Source organism: Ambystoma mexicanum, chromosome 7q, assembly GCF_040938575.1.
Source record: "Ambystoma mexicanum isolate Mex_15411 chromosome 7q, UKY_AmexF1_1, whole genome shotgun sequence".
NCBI lineage: Eukaryota > Metazoa > Chordata > Amphibia > Caudata > Ambystomatidae > Ambystoma > Ambystoma mexicanum.
Window position 1 is genome coordinate 652,056,939 of NC_090941.1, and position 14,681 is coordinate 652,071,619.

Consider the following 14,681-nt stretch of genomic DNA (forward strand, 5'->3'; position numbering starts at 1 on the left):
TACATTCATCTTTATTTTTTTACACACGTTTTTAAAAATAATTCCTTCAAAAACTCAAGTAAGTGGAAAAATACTCCTAAGTATGTAAAAGAAATTATGGTAATTTCACAGATTTGTGCATTATGTTTAAATTGATAATGTGGAATGTTAATAAGATTATAATGACTTCTATTTCCCTACTGCATACATTGTTTGCATTATAAAAGTATCAAAATGTTTAATACAAAACAAATAGAATGAATTCAACTTACATCCTTTTTGTCCGAAACTATCTGATAAATTCGTGCATTGAGAACCTTAAATAAAAATATTGTACAGGTGAATAATTAAAAATGTCAATATTGTCAAATAATCTACATTATGAAATACGATTGGTATGGCATGTCACATCTTTGCTTTCCTACATCATCTGTTAGCCAGTTTCCTAATGCAGGTTGTGTCTTAGATTTGTCTTCCAAAAGCATGCTAACGGTGCAAAGGCTCTTCAAACCCTTTCGGTTCGGTGGACTGTTACCCACTAATGCTAATCTTTCCTCTTCATCACCACCGTCATTCAGAATTTTCTTCAGATGCTCCTTTTATGAAAGAAGCAATGTTTAGGTTAAATATACTTACATGTGAAATGTTTAGGTAGTCTATCGCTCAAAAAGTCATACAATCACATATTGAAAGATATTGATTTGGATCTTTTTTTATTATTCGCCCACATTCTATATAGTCAATAGCACATAGCAAGTATCAAGCACATTTTAACATATCGCAAAAATAAAAAAATTTAAGTATGATGACATCTTGATTAATACTTTTTTTTTTCCTATGAATTATGTTGCAAATTCACACATGCATGTTATTATCTTCTTTTTGAAAATCAAAATTGAAAAATGTAGCTAATAGTCTACAGTACACCTTTTGATCATAACCTCAGGTACACCAGGAAGCTAACAACACCAAAAAGAACTGTGCAAGATTGTGAAGACATTCTGCCCACTTGCATGTTACTTGTGCAGCGGAAAATTGTCAAAACATCAGCATGTTGTAGGCAGGGGGTGATAATGACCAATGAATCCTAATGTAAAAAATTCATTTGCATGGGTATATGAATTGTGTGAATAATCTTAAATGAAAAGTGTGGGCTGATGATGGCCTGTCATAGACAAAAAGGCCTCACAATTCACAACAAGATGCACTTTAGGCATAATATTTGCACAGTTTCCAACTTTGTCTGGTCTCCTCTATCACAGACCAGACCCAGGGAACAAGTATATTGATATGTGGACACTTATTATTATAAATGACATATCATAAGTGCCCAGCTAACAATATTCTGAAAAGACCCCTGACAGCAATGATCTGTTGAAAATACAAGTGCTCATGTGCTTTTTTGTGCGCACTCCCTAACTTTTCAGCTCCTTGATGCCGGTGGAAACGTAAAAAATGCATTTTTATTGATAGGCTCTTCACAGCTAACCCTATGATACCACCCACATCTAACCAGTGAACCATAAATAAACAGGAAACTTCATAGCGAACATTTGGATTTGCCTAGTTGATCTAGCTGAAGGTGCCTTGTACCAACTGTCCGATCCTTTTTTGCTTCATAAGTTCTCTACTTGGACTGAGGTCCTCAGAGAAGACATCTGTATCACAGAATGATGCAACTTGTAATCACATCTCTGTCCCCACTGATCTGTATGAATTGGCCTATCGTTTATTAGATTTATCGTCTATCACTCAAACAGTGTTACTATTCTGTAATAATAGATGTTTCATTTGTTCATAATAAGAGGACATTTATATTTCTGCTCACCTCATTTTTTGAATTTATTGGAAATGTATCAGCCAAAAAAGCTTCAAATGTTTTCACTTTGGTGATTTTTTGATTTTGTATTTGTAATTCCATTTCAATTTCAGCGTGATCTTTTTCAAACGCATTTTGAAGCATTTTTTCATCTAACAAGAAAGATTTCATTTTTATTCATTGAATAACTAACCATAGCTCTATATAAGTCATATCAAGTTACATATAGGACTGAACAATAACTTACACATACACATGGGTGCTCTACATATGCTATAGCATAAAAAAGTTATAATACTTTGTGAATGGCTAAGAACAAAACATGAAGACAGGAAAGGCAATCAGGATTTAAAACTGGATAATAATGTGTTATATATTTCCATTTACCTGTTTTCTGAAGTGCAATCCTTCCATCGAGAAGCAAAGCAAAATTAGCTGATGTAACTTTTTTCATTCGGTTTTCAAATGTGCGATTTATTTTTTCATTGTGTAAATGAAATAAAAGGCGGATTGAAAACACAAAATGTAAGTCTTTCATGTCACAGACAAAGTATCGGTTGGATGCAAGCGCTCTATTCATTTGTTCAGCTTCAGCAGTATTCACAAATCCCAACAAGTCAGAAATTAACATGATGCTCCGTAACTTTTCCTCTGGTCTTGTCTGGTTTTTTTCATGAAAACGATCATATAAAGATAATCTTTCACTTGTGCCCGATATGGGATGCTGTTTCTGGCACCATTTCCCTTTAGAACTCTGCCTGCATTGCATGGGATTGTTAGATTTTAGATTTGTCAGCCATGGGATTTTAATATTGAGAGTCTTATCTGCAGCTTTCTTAATATTTGCCTCAGTTGGTTCACAAAGTCTTCCATCATTAGGCTGGAAGAATTCTTGCTGTGTTCTGTTGTTTGTATGTCTAGCAACCTGACCAGCAATGTCAGAAATGTAATTCTAGGCGGGTATAAAAAACTCAATAGCCCATCAGAATGATCTCTTGCTGATTCTTGCCACCATAACGGGGAACTATAATATATTACTGAATGAATGCAACCCGTGTGAAGAACGCCTCCTGCAACAACATAAAATCCACACATGATTGTAGTACATGATCTCATAATTTTATTCAGCGGACTATGTATGGCCCTTTTTTGTAAAGTATCCTGTGCAAACCTCAAATAGAATATAACATTAAACATTGTAAACTAAAAGTTAAACATTAAAGACATGGCAAAAATGTCATCATGTACAATTATATCTCATTTGAACATGCCATAACAAGTGCCATACGCAATACTAAAGATTTGTTTGGAGGCATCATTCGTGAGACTAAAATAGATTTCTTATTTAATGTTAACTTACAAGAACAACACAAATTTGACATACTTTTTTGCATTTCGATATGTCTAAAATATTTCTAAAATCTAATTAGTAAAGCATTTTATTTCTTTTTAAGACATACCTCCGGTTTTCTGAAGTTTAGAAAACATTTTTGGGTAAATTTCTTTGTAGAGAACAAGCTCTTGAAGTCGGTTTATAAGGTCTGTTCTGGATCCTATCCCAGATACACCCAAGGTTTGGCAAGCACTAACCAATTCCTCTTTAGATGCCTGAGAAAAATGTTTATTGAAGCATATTATGCCATCTCTAGTGTAACGAGAGCTTGCATTTAATATAAAAACAATTTCAAAACAATGATATTAATAAAAAAAAACAGATGAATGATGTGAGAGTTTAAATAACTGGATTTAAATATACATGTGCTATTTAAAAAATCGGAAGAGATTATTGTGAAAAAACAAAAAACCTAGTCCCCGGGATCCCGTACTCAGGTGGCAAGGAAAAGGCAATAGCTTTTGGATCCTGACGCTGGGGGTGGACAAGCGAGGGAGGATCACCTGCAGAGGGGGTCCCCGGGGAGTGGGGGAGAAGCACCCAATGGTGAGACATGGTATGCCCCTTTATCCACACCCCATCTAACCCCTACCCCTGCTTATTGATTGTGAAACTACAGCTCCCATAATTCCACCCCACTTTACATTGACAACAGTACTTAGCCAAGGAAGATGAGTAATGAGGTCAGAAAGATTACCTCCACTGACTTTCATTGGCTCTGTCCCTGCAATGAGGCCAAGCAGAGTCAGGCACGTAGTCCTAACAATACACACCTGCCACTTGTTAACACTCCGTGTGAGAATAAAAGGTGGCACGCACAGGGACACTTTGAGCGAGGCTGGGTACGAGAAGGAACAGCTATTTTGGGGCAGACCAGGCTGTGAACATTCTTTAGCAAAACTGATGAATGGTTCTTAGACTAACCTTAAAAAGGCAATTGAAATAATTATAAACAATTATTCAATATCATGTTTACTGTATTGTAAAATGATCCTTTTGAATCTTTAACAAACAATTTAAGTGGCACTGTAACAGGTATATTCTCCAGCGGAAATACATTTGAGAAAATTGTAAGTAATTTGAATTGATACCTCTGACGATTCCAAAAGAAATAAAACCTTATCTTCATCAATTGTTTTTTCTTCTTTATGAACAATTTCTTCTCTATGCTTTAATGGCAGTCCTTTCTTCACTTCAGTTTTTGGCACTAGGTCTCCCAATCTGCTTGAACTCCCAATCCAAGGCACAAAATTAGAATAGTTTAATTCAGTGTAGTATGGGTTTTCTTTTTCATTCCCTTGAATAATACAAAGAGGAAAACAAAAACAATTTTATTTAATTAAAATCATAATCATTTCTTTGGGTGGTAATTCAAAATGCTCACAAAACACAGTATAAATAAATTTAATTAAATATCTAATTAGCAGTTTTGTTTTTAAAATTCAAAGCATAAACATCATAAACCAAAGCATTCAACAGAAATCACTCTTAAAATTAACAATTGCATGGAACAAATTAAAAGTATAATATTGATGTTGTAAAGCACAAGTAATTGGATATTTCTCATTGATAGTTACTGTGATATAAAAAGGTAAGTGTCATATCCCCATAGAAATGGTGTGATAGTCCAAAAGAAGAGATAATAGCATCAAAGAGTAAGTGTAGACCGGGACAAGGAGGGGAACCAGGACAAAACCTTGAGGATCACTGTGACAAACAGGAAAAGATGGAGAGACATTGTATGACCTAGAGACAGAGTAGGTGAAATTAGAAACTTAGGAATTCAACTATTTAAGTAGAAAACCAGAAAAACCCACAGATGAAATACAATAAAATAGGAGAGAGTGACAAATAGTATCAAAGGCTGCTGATCAATTAAAGCTAATTAAGAGTGAAGAAAGAAGAGAGTTACAGACTGAAAGAAAAACATTCTCAGAGTAATGATCAGGGCGAAAGGCAGATTGGAAATGAGGAAGCAGTGTGATGAAGGTAATAAAGGATAGCATTTGAAAGTAGGAGAAACGCTCCAAGACCTCAGAAAGGAAAGGAAGGAGGTAACAATTGTACTGACTTTTTCAAAATCTGTAAGGAGCTGGCCAATGCTGCTGCAGTCTCTACCTCTCCAGTCCCCTCCCAGAGCCTCTGCATGGCCTTGTCCTCTCATTTGACTACTAAAATTCAGGACATCTCCACCCTCTCTTCCTCTACCTCTTCTTCCTCCTCCTCTGACACTCCTGGCCCGTATGAGGGCAGCTCTCCTCCTCCTTTCTCCTCCTTTCCCCTGTTCATCCTTGACAATGTTTCTAGACAAGTCTGATCTATGAAAGTCTCATCAAAGCAGGTTGTAGGAGGACTTTGGATATTGGATATAGATAGAATCAGCTGGTGCATTAGCAAATGATAAGGGTCAAGTCCACTCCATGATGTGTGAGCATGGATCTTATTAGGATTGTATGAACTATTCAACACCCAATGAGGTATTCAATGAGAGTCATATCTTCAGCACCATTGAATGTTTAATAGACACTCATTAAAAACAGCCGAGCAATTTGTTTTAGAATGGGCTACTAGCTGAATTTATATTGTATTGCAATGTAATAAAATGACTCTGCCTCTGGCTGTACATCCAAATTACACACCTGAGTTTGTCAGAATTCAGAACCTAATGCACACCACTGTATACTGCATTACAAAACACTAACTTTGATTTCAGTTAGAAATTAACTAAATATTTTAAATATGAAATATTTTAGCAGTCAACTGAATAAAATCATACCTTCGAAAAGACCACATGCAATTATTTTGTACTCCACATTTTCCCAAGCATTTTTAATGTTGACTTTTAAGTCCTCTTCTTTATCACGACACAGTGTCGGCCTTTTAAATAAATGCACTATTAAAAATGTAGAGACAAGTAAATATTGTTTGCTTGCTAGAAATAAATTTGTTTTTATACACATTATTTTTCAATTGTGTGCAGTGAGAAAATATAACAAGGCATGTGATATATTTAGCAAGTTATAGGCAGAAAGAACTGTATACAATTGCTTCCTTGAGGTCATCATATAATTACAAGGAGGAAGGAAAGGCAACGGGAAAAATTAAATATGGATATTTCTTCACATAATTTAGCCAGATTAAATTAACAGTTTTGGAAGTAATGATGTTACCCTTTCTGAAGTCGAAGCAGAATAAGTATGTATGGCCAAGAAAGTTCATAGAGCAAAACAAATAGTAATTAATGTACATAGAATAATTAAGAATATACCTTGAAGCATAAATGAGTTCAGTAAACAATTGTTTATTGTAACAATTAAACATCAACCTTTGTGCCGATAAGATCGATATTTAAATTCCGTAACAGTTACACTATGTCTGTTTGCTATTTTCATAAAAAAGAGTACATTGCAAAACATCGAGATTGTGTCAGGAAAGCTCCCGCTTGGCAACTCGCTGTGTCTGCATACGTATGGTGGCGATGGAAGGGCCTACAGCCATTTCCAAGATGGCGCAGTCATGGCATCAAAATGGCGTCTGCTGTCATGAATACGTGTACACCGGGACTACAAAGGATGACCGGATTAGGTAAGTGGTGCATCGCAATATACTTGCCATGATTGTACCAATGCTTCTCTATCTCTTGCTCTCTCTCTCTCTCTGCCTTTCTCTCTCCTTGTCTTCCCTGGTCGCACCTGCCGTTGTACCCGTTGTACATCTTTTCTCCTCCTTGGCTCCTTCAGGGCGTTGTTTTGCCTTGGACTGTTCCTTTAGAGCCCTGACCTTGTCCCGCTTTTGCTCTTGCACATTGTTTCAGTCTCCTTACCACTACTACTTCTTCGCCATTCGCTCCTGCGGGGACTGCTGTTGTTCTGTTCCAGCGATAGTCATTTGCTTCGCCTACTATTTTCAATGATCTGCACATTGTTTTGTGGATCCTGCATCATACAGGCTTCTGCATGATTTTGAAGGTTGTTCTCCCAGATTTTGGGTTTGCTCATGCTTTGGAAATGGACTCTGAAGGTAGCTTTCAAGCCCATGTTTACAATCTGAGGTGGTGAGGATTCTTGGGGATACAGGCCTTACCTCTTCACCACAAAGCACCGTGAGATTCCCTGGGCAAGGGCTGTCTTGGATAGATTGATTAAGACAAAAAATGGGCCAAATGTTCAAAGAAATTGAAGAAAACATAATATATTGTAATTAAATTGCACAAAAGCTGATGGCATTAAATTTTGTTATAAAAAAAAGTTAAAAATAGGCTGCTATAAATGGAATTAAATTCAAATGAATTATGAGAAATACTGTCACGGAGAAATAAAACTATTATATAGTAAACATGTACTCACTGGGAATATCAAATGAAAGTTTCCAGTTTGCATCTGCTATTAAAATAGCAGGATGGTGACCACATCGGATGCAGAAGAAGTTGTAGGAATAGTCTCTCATTGCAGAAAAATGAAAGAAAGCCTTCCTAAGTGTATCATGATGGCATCTTATCCCCATAAAATCCTCCATTGTTGTTAGGAATCGTCCAATAGCAGTGTGGTTCTAGTGAAGATAGAGTATTAATTAAATAACTGATATTATAATATTACCAAAAAAGCATACGTTACACTATTCAATAAACATACTGCACATCTTTTTAATAATAATGTAGCAATCTTTATGAAAGTGAAATAAAAACACAACTCCATTGCCAATGAATACATGCCCTACTGTGATGTTGATGCTCAGTGTACCAATGTGATGCATGTCTCGCTGTGATTTTGCACCAGAGTAGTACAGTATGGGTCATACCAAACTGTAAATTTGCTCACAGAAGCCGGATTATCTAACATGTGCACCTATGCAATAAACAGATGAAAAAATGTGAATCAGTTATGCTAACTAGTTAATGAATAACCTGGTTTTGTTACAAATACTGTTGTCTAAAACACATTTGCAGTATGGCATACATGACTCTAGTTGTTTTTTACTGTAATGCAAACAGAATGAATACATGTGTGAACTTATTGTTATTCTTGTGCAATAAACAATTAATATATGGCCTGAAATAATGCTGCATACACATACACCCAAGGGAATCAATATGCTGTTTGTAATCTCTATGCATGCAGAGGTTTTGTGTATTTTCATGATGGAAAGTGGAGAAATTATTATGACAAGATAGGAAAATAAATGAGGTGCATGCAAAACAAAAATGTGTCCGTTAGGGTGAAAAGGGCATTAGGATGACTACAGAAAAGGTTATGAGAAGAAATAAAGTGCTTAAATGCTACTACCAGGTTGCTTACTTTTAAGTGTTTTAAGTTAGTATGGCTAGCAGGTTGTGGTTTAAAAAAAAGATTTTGCAATTGTTCTTTTAGTCTTTGAGTGTGTGCTCCTGGCATTAAATCGTTGTTGACAGACAATGTACCATCATTATCACCCAATTGACAAGGATGACACAAATAAACTACTAGCTTGTAATTCAGGACACAATATACAGCAAACACTAGGTATCCATTACACTTGCTAACTTAAAGAAATGCACCTGAATATGTGTTGAAAATACACAATTACTCAAACAGACATACGGTGCATGCGAGAGTCTGAACTACATTTTCCGACTTAAAAAATATAAAACAATTAATAAATTAATAAAAATCAATTTAGAAGCGTCCAAAAAAATATACTAAACTACTGAAAAGTACATTCAGTTGGTGCATATATGAATACAGGACATGTCGCTAGATGGCTAATTTCATACAATATGAAAGCTAGATTTTGCTCCTCTTGCTCAATGTCCTGATAAATAACTTAAACTGGTTTCTACAAATAATTCTTCGTGATACATATATCTTTTGAAAACGTTATGAGAATTAAAATAACAAACCTGAAATGAAGTGGTTAAAAGAATGCACAGAGGAATTGTCAAAAATACCCTGTCATTAAAATTGTGGAAGCCTGTAGTATATTCCTGGAATCGTACTGGAGTACAGCAAATTGGGCAAATCTTCACATAAACATGAATACCTAGTTAAATGACAGAAATCTTAATGAAATTCTTGGTATACAGATTAACACAAATATTCCAAGTACACTGTGGGGTGCTAAAAGTTGGAGAATACAAATTAATTCGTATTTCACAAATCATAGTTAGAATTTTGTCTTGATGTTTATAATCAATCTAAAATTATTTTTATCCTGTATTGTACGGAGAATAGACAGATGAAGCAGAGTAAGGATTTAACCATCTTTCCCATGTCATTCCCATTATGTCAAAGACAGCAAGCACTCCATCTGCCAGGGAGAGGTCTGTTGAAGAAACAAGTTGCACTCCAATGAGCTCAAAATATAGCACCTAATCAGTCACCTCAATAAAAGTCAGCTACCTCCTTACATTACACTTAAAAATGAAAGAGGCAGCCTGAAAAATCAGAGCTGCATTTAAAGCAATGCAATGGAGCAACAATCCTCTACCTGAACAACAAATGACACAATGAGTGAAGAAAGGCAACGCCATGAAAGTTTTTGTTATTGCCAAAATCCCCAAAATCAGGGAACTGATTGAAGAGACTGCACTTTCTAAAGAACCATCAAAACCAAATACAAAATGTAATGTAAAGCATTGCTCAAAATTAAAACCCATCTCATCCAAGAAGCTTTGCGCCATCTGTAAATCCTTTGTGCCCACCACATGTGTGCATGATGTTCTCCAATCCACAGTCAGCAAACCAATCAAGGTGAACTGCTGATGGCCTCCGCTACATCATCAATGCACCACTATCATAAAGGACCTTCTCCACATTCATAAAAACATGCTTAATAGCTTTCTTCTCAAAAATCTGAATGTAGAACCAAAATGTACAACAAAAAAATCAAACAATGCTCACCTTTGCCTTACTGTTAAAGGTTATTAGAATAACCATATGATATGCAACCGCATGATATCATATGATATAAGTCATTTATAATGCGCCTGTACACAAGTGTTTCTATGCGCAACAAGACAAGGGAGGGAACACAGAGGGAGGACAAGACAACGATCATACTAGGCCTTGTGTCATTCAGATTGTGCAAGTGCGAGAATTCGAAGTTTAAGGGTAAAGGGAGGGGGGAGTGCAAGGGAGAGGGGAGGGGAAAACAGGGCAGCAATGCTCTGTGTCAGTGCAGCCAGGGCAGCACGGCTCTGGGTAGTGAAGGGAGAACAAGGGACTGTAGGGTTACAGTTACAGCCCCTAAGAGCATGGAAGGCCCGGTGGCAGCGCAAGGGTGACATATCAAGAGAGAGCCTGGTACCTAGTGAGGCACTCATGGTGGCCAAGCAACCAGTCAGTACAGCAGACAGGTATGTCAGCAGGGGAGAGAGGGAGAGAAAGCAGAGAAGAGGAAGGTTTTAAGCTGCTTCTGGAACTTTAGGGGTCCAGCAAAAGTTTGAGATGGGCACGGAGGCCATTGCAGAGGGAGGCAACGGCAGAAGAGAGAGATCCACCCCCCACTCTCTGCCTGGAGTAGTGTCTAACCCTTAGAGAGTTGGAGGTAGCTGAGGAAGGTATTTTGGAAGAGAGCGTTGGATGTAGTGCGGGCCCCGGCCCCAGAAAGCTTTGTAGACAATGCAAAGGGTCTTGAACTTGATCCGTGCAGTCACCGGGAGCCAGTGGAGATATTTCATGGCTTGAGAGATATGGTGCCAGGACTTGAGGCAAAGGATAAGTCTCGCAGTCCTGTTCTGGATAAGATGAAGAGGGCGGAGAGTAGAGGAATGCAGATTGAGACAGAGGCTGTTGCAGTAGTCCAGCCTAGAGAGAACTAGGGCTCTGAAGACAGTGATCCTCTGAGGCAAAGTGAGAAAGGGAAGAGTCCCTTTGAGGAGGATTTGCTGATAATGGGACTTCTTGGCGACGTCCGAGATGTGAGCAGAGAAAGAGAGAGTGGAGTCGAAGAAGACACCAAGGTTTTTAGACTCACAGGAAAGCGAAGGAAGAGGGCCCAAGGAGGGCAGCCAGAGTGAGAGAGGGAAAGCGGGAGCAGGGGTCCCAATGAGAAGGATGTCCGGCTTACTGGTATTAAGGCACAGATCATTGGAGGCGCACCAAACCTGAATCGCGGATAGACAATCAGGAATGAGCGATAGATGAGAGGAGGCTGAGGGGAGCCTGAAGGAAAGCTGAGTGTCATCCACATAACACTGAAAGTTAGAGGAAAAGGTAGAGATGAAGTGGGCCAAAGGGGCCAAGTAGAGGTTAAAAAACGAGGGTGAGAGGATAGAGTCCTGGGGAACGCCGCAGGTAAAGAGAGAGGTGGCGGAGAGAAGGGGACCAAGTTGGCAACACATGAGCAACGTGACCTCATAAAAGACGAGTAATATCAGTTCAGTACTAATGTTACCATGCAAAATAAATCCATTGCAACAACCCCTGAAGATAATGACAGGTGTACAATGATTGTCAATATCACATTTGAATGTGGATAAGCACACACCGTGGGCATTCACAGTACAATCCTTGTACCACTCAAACAGATACATAGAATTGCACCTAGACTAATCAATGGCACCAAAACATGTGAATAAAATGGCCCTACATTTAGAAACTTACACTGGTTACCAATAAAAACTTGTAACATAATCAAGAAAGCTTAGATGGGATAAAAACCTGTTGGAACTTATGTGCTGCCTTGACTAGCAGAAGAAATTGACACATAATGGAGAGATCAACAAATTAAATGGGAGAAGAAAGAATACTTTTTTGGCTATTATTAGCTCAGTGTTTGGGACAGCCGCCCATCTATGATCGGGAAGGCATCATCGGTTTTACAGTTTAGGAAACATGATAAGTGGCTGGTCAAATCATTTCTGAAATAAGTTTCTGAAGCTAGACATGGAGCAGGTAATTACAGCCATGTACCCATACTATGCCAATGTGTCACATACATACATGCATAGATATACATTCATACAGAGAGGAGATAATATTTTAAATATGATTATTTTGAAATTACCTTTATGGATCTTAAACATTGCATACACAGTTGCATTTTTTGTAATGAGTTTTGGCTGAAGAAGTAAAGGCGCTGTCGGTCCTGGACATTATGGACAATGTGTTTCCAGTGGAACAAACTTTAATGGTGGTTTTTTGTCTTCCAAAGTCAAATTCTGAGGGAGTTCTTCTGGAATTCTTTTTTTTATATGTAAATATTCAACCATTTTCTTTACGTGCATACTGTTTGGTGGGTATTCACTGCCTTCCAACAATGAATCGACAGTATTTAGATCATCTTTATCATCTGAGGGATCATCATCACTGTCAATACCAGGAATATTGTTGTTGATATTTTCATGGTCTTTACCTTCCAGTAACTTTGGATGTTCCTGGAAAAGCCACCACATTGAAAGGTATCTGTGAACGCAGGTAGGAACCTTACGGCTGGCTGCCTTTACACTGACAGTGCCAATTTCCGGTTTTCGTATCAAATGTGACACGGGTTCTTTTGAAAATGCACCAGTAGTCTTGCTTGCCAGTGTACACAGAGAAATATACAAATCGAGCTGAAAACCCTTGATCTTTATAAAAAACTGGGTACACAACACAAACCCCTGCATCACTCGCAGCTGAAACTATTTCCTGGCATTCTTTTTCTCTTGTTGAGGAAATAAGGTTTTTGTTCTTCATTTCTTTTAATGAGTTTACCTGCAGTTCATTAGGGAACTGAAATGGGTCTGCTTTTTTTTACCATTTCCAAATGTTTGCACTCTAATGCTGGATGTCCACTGCGGCAAGCCATTGCCATAAATTCCCTACATTCAGAAATTTCACAAGCCAGAAGTTGTTTGCCAGATATTTTTTGTATGTGTATTGGTGCTCTTTGTCCACTTTTAGCACGCGGCAAAAAATATATTCCATTTTTGTAATCCACACAGTGAACAGGATCTGAGGTAATACCATGGGTTTGCTGCTGGTGTCGTCTCAGTGAAGACTGCATGGAAAATTGAGTATCACAATGCTCACACTGTATTGTTTTCGAAGATTGTTCCCGCCGATTTGTTTCAATAGGGGTATCTTCCTGTTTCCCTGATTCATGTGACGAGTGTATGTGATCCACTGGAATTAAAATAGGAATAATGGTTATTGGAAGCCTGTTATTGCTGATGAATTAGGCTAAGTTAATTCCACAAGATACTAAGGCATATTTATAAATGATGAAAAAACATAAACTTAAACATAACAGCATAATGGGTAAATGTACATATGGTAGCCGATTTAAGTACAAGGTTTGACATTCTTATATTGTAGAAATGTTCATTAGGTCAAAAGTAACCATTTTTAGACAGTTTTAAGCATTACAGTAAAACAATGAAATGTAAGATGCTAATTTAAATTAAACCTTGCCTTGTTTGGAATGATTTTCTCTCAATGTGTAACCTGTAAAACAAAGTGTTACATATTTTTACATTCAGATAATATTAAGAAAACGTTTTGAAATCATTATTTCCTACAATTTTGTGACACTGAATGATATCTACACCTGGCATCCAAAAGCTACAGACTGAACATGTGTATTTTTAATAGACTTTGGATAGGCACTTTTTGATGTTATGGGATTGATGTGTGGTAGATGGGATGCGGATTGCCTGACAAGCTCTGTCTATGGGAATGTTTTACAGCCCTGGTGGAAGACTTGGGATTGCCTTGTGTGGAGCTGCTTGTGCATAAAATACTGTAACACTGCCTTCCCTTCTCTCTGTTTGTTAAGAGAAGCAATGTGTGCTGGTTTGATATAGGGAACTTGGGAGACATAGTTTCCTGATTTTGGGTGGGTATGTAATGTCAGCTGTACTGCAGCTTCAGGAAACACACCTGACGTGTTGGTGCTCATAATTTGCTCTTTTTTCATGTTGCTGGTGTTGAGACAGCTTTTTCGGCAACCACACAGGGGCACCTGAGCGTACTGGAACTGCCGGCTCTGCAGTAACACCCCTCCTGCTTTGTCTTAAAGGGATGAGTGGCAAAGGCCTGGTTGCTCAGGGGGTCGGGGGGAGCAGGTCAAAAATGTTTGAAGACCACTGGCTTAGTGGATTTACAATGTGAGGCAACATCTTTGATTGGCATGCTCGTCAGAGTCTCATATACAAAACAATCCAGTGTGCTCGTGTATGGACATCACACATTTCGCAGCTATCTCTATAAAAAAATTAACACCAACACAGATGGGCGGGGCAGGGGGGTCTCGAACAATTTATTGTTTGCTTGGGGGGGCCTTGGCACAAAGAGTTTGAAGACCACTGGTCTAGAGTGACTTAAAGGAATGGGGTTTCTGGGTTCTACAATAAGGAGGATTTGTGGAGTGGCAACAAACCATCACAAACTTGGGTATTATAAGATCTTCTTCAGTGGGAAGTGGAGAATACGGTCTCTCATCCGATGGAGTCACCACCTTCACAGTTCTTAAAGCCATCTGTGACAGGCTTCAAACTTAAATGTGATGGGTTTACATCTAGTTCATGCAAAG

General features: G+C 37.9%; 1 long non-coding RNA gene across 1 annotated transcript; it reads right to left on the reverse strand.

Moving 5' to 3' along the window:
• Nucleotides 1–4,283: 4,283 nt before the first annotated feature.
• Nucleotides 4,284–7,733, reverse strand: LOC138528509 (uncharacterized). Its single transcript, XR_011284162.1, has 3 exons — nucleotides 7,538–7,733; nucleotides 5,968–6,084; nucleotides 4,284–4,488 (listed from the first exon to the last, which is right to left on the reverse strand). It is a non-coding gene; the product is annotated as an uncharacterized lncRNA (long non-coding RNA).
• Nucleotides 7,734–14,681: the final 6,948 nt, after the last annotated feature.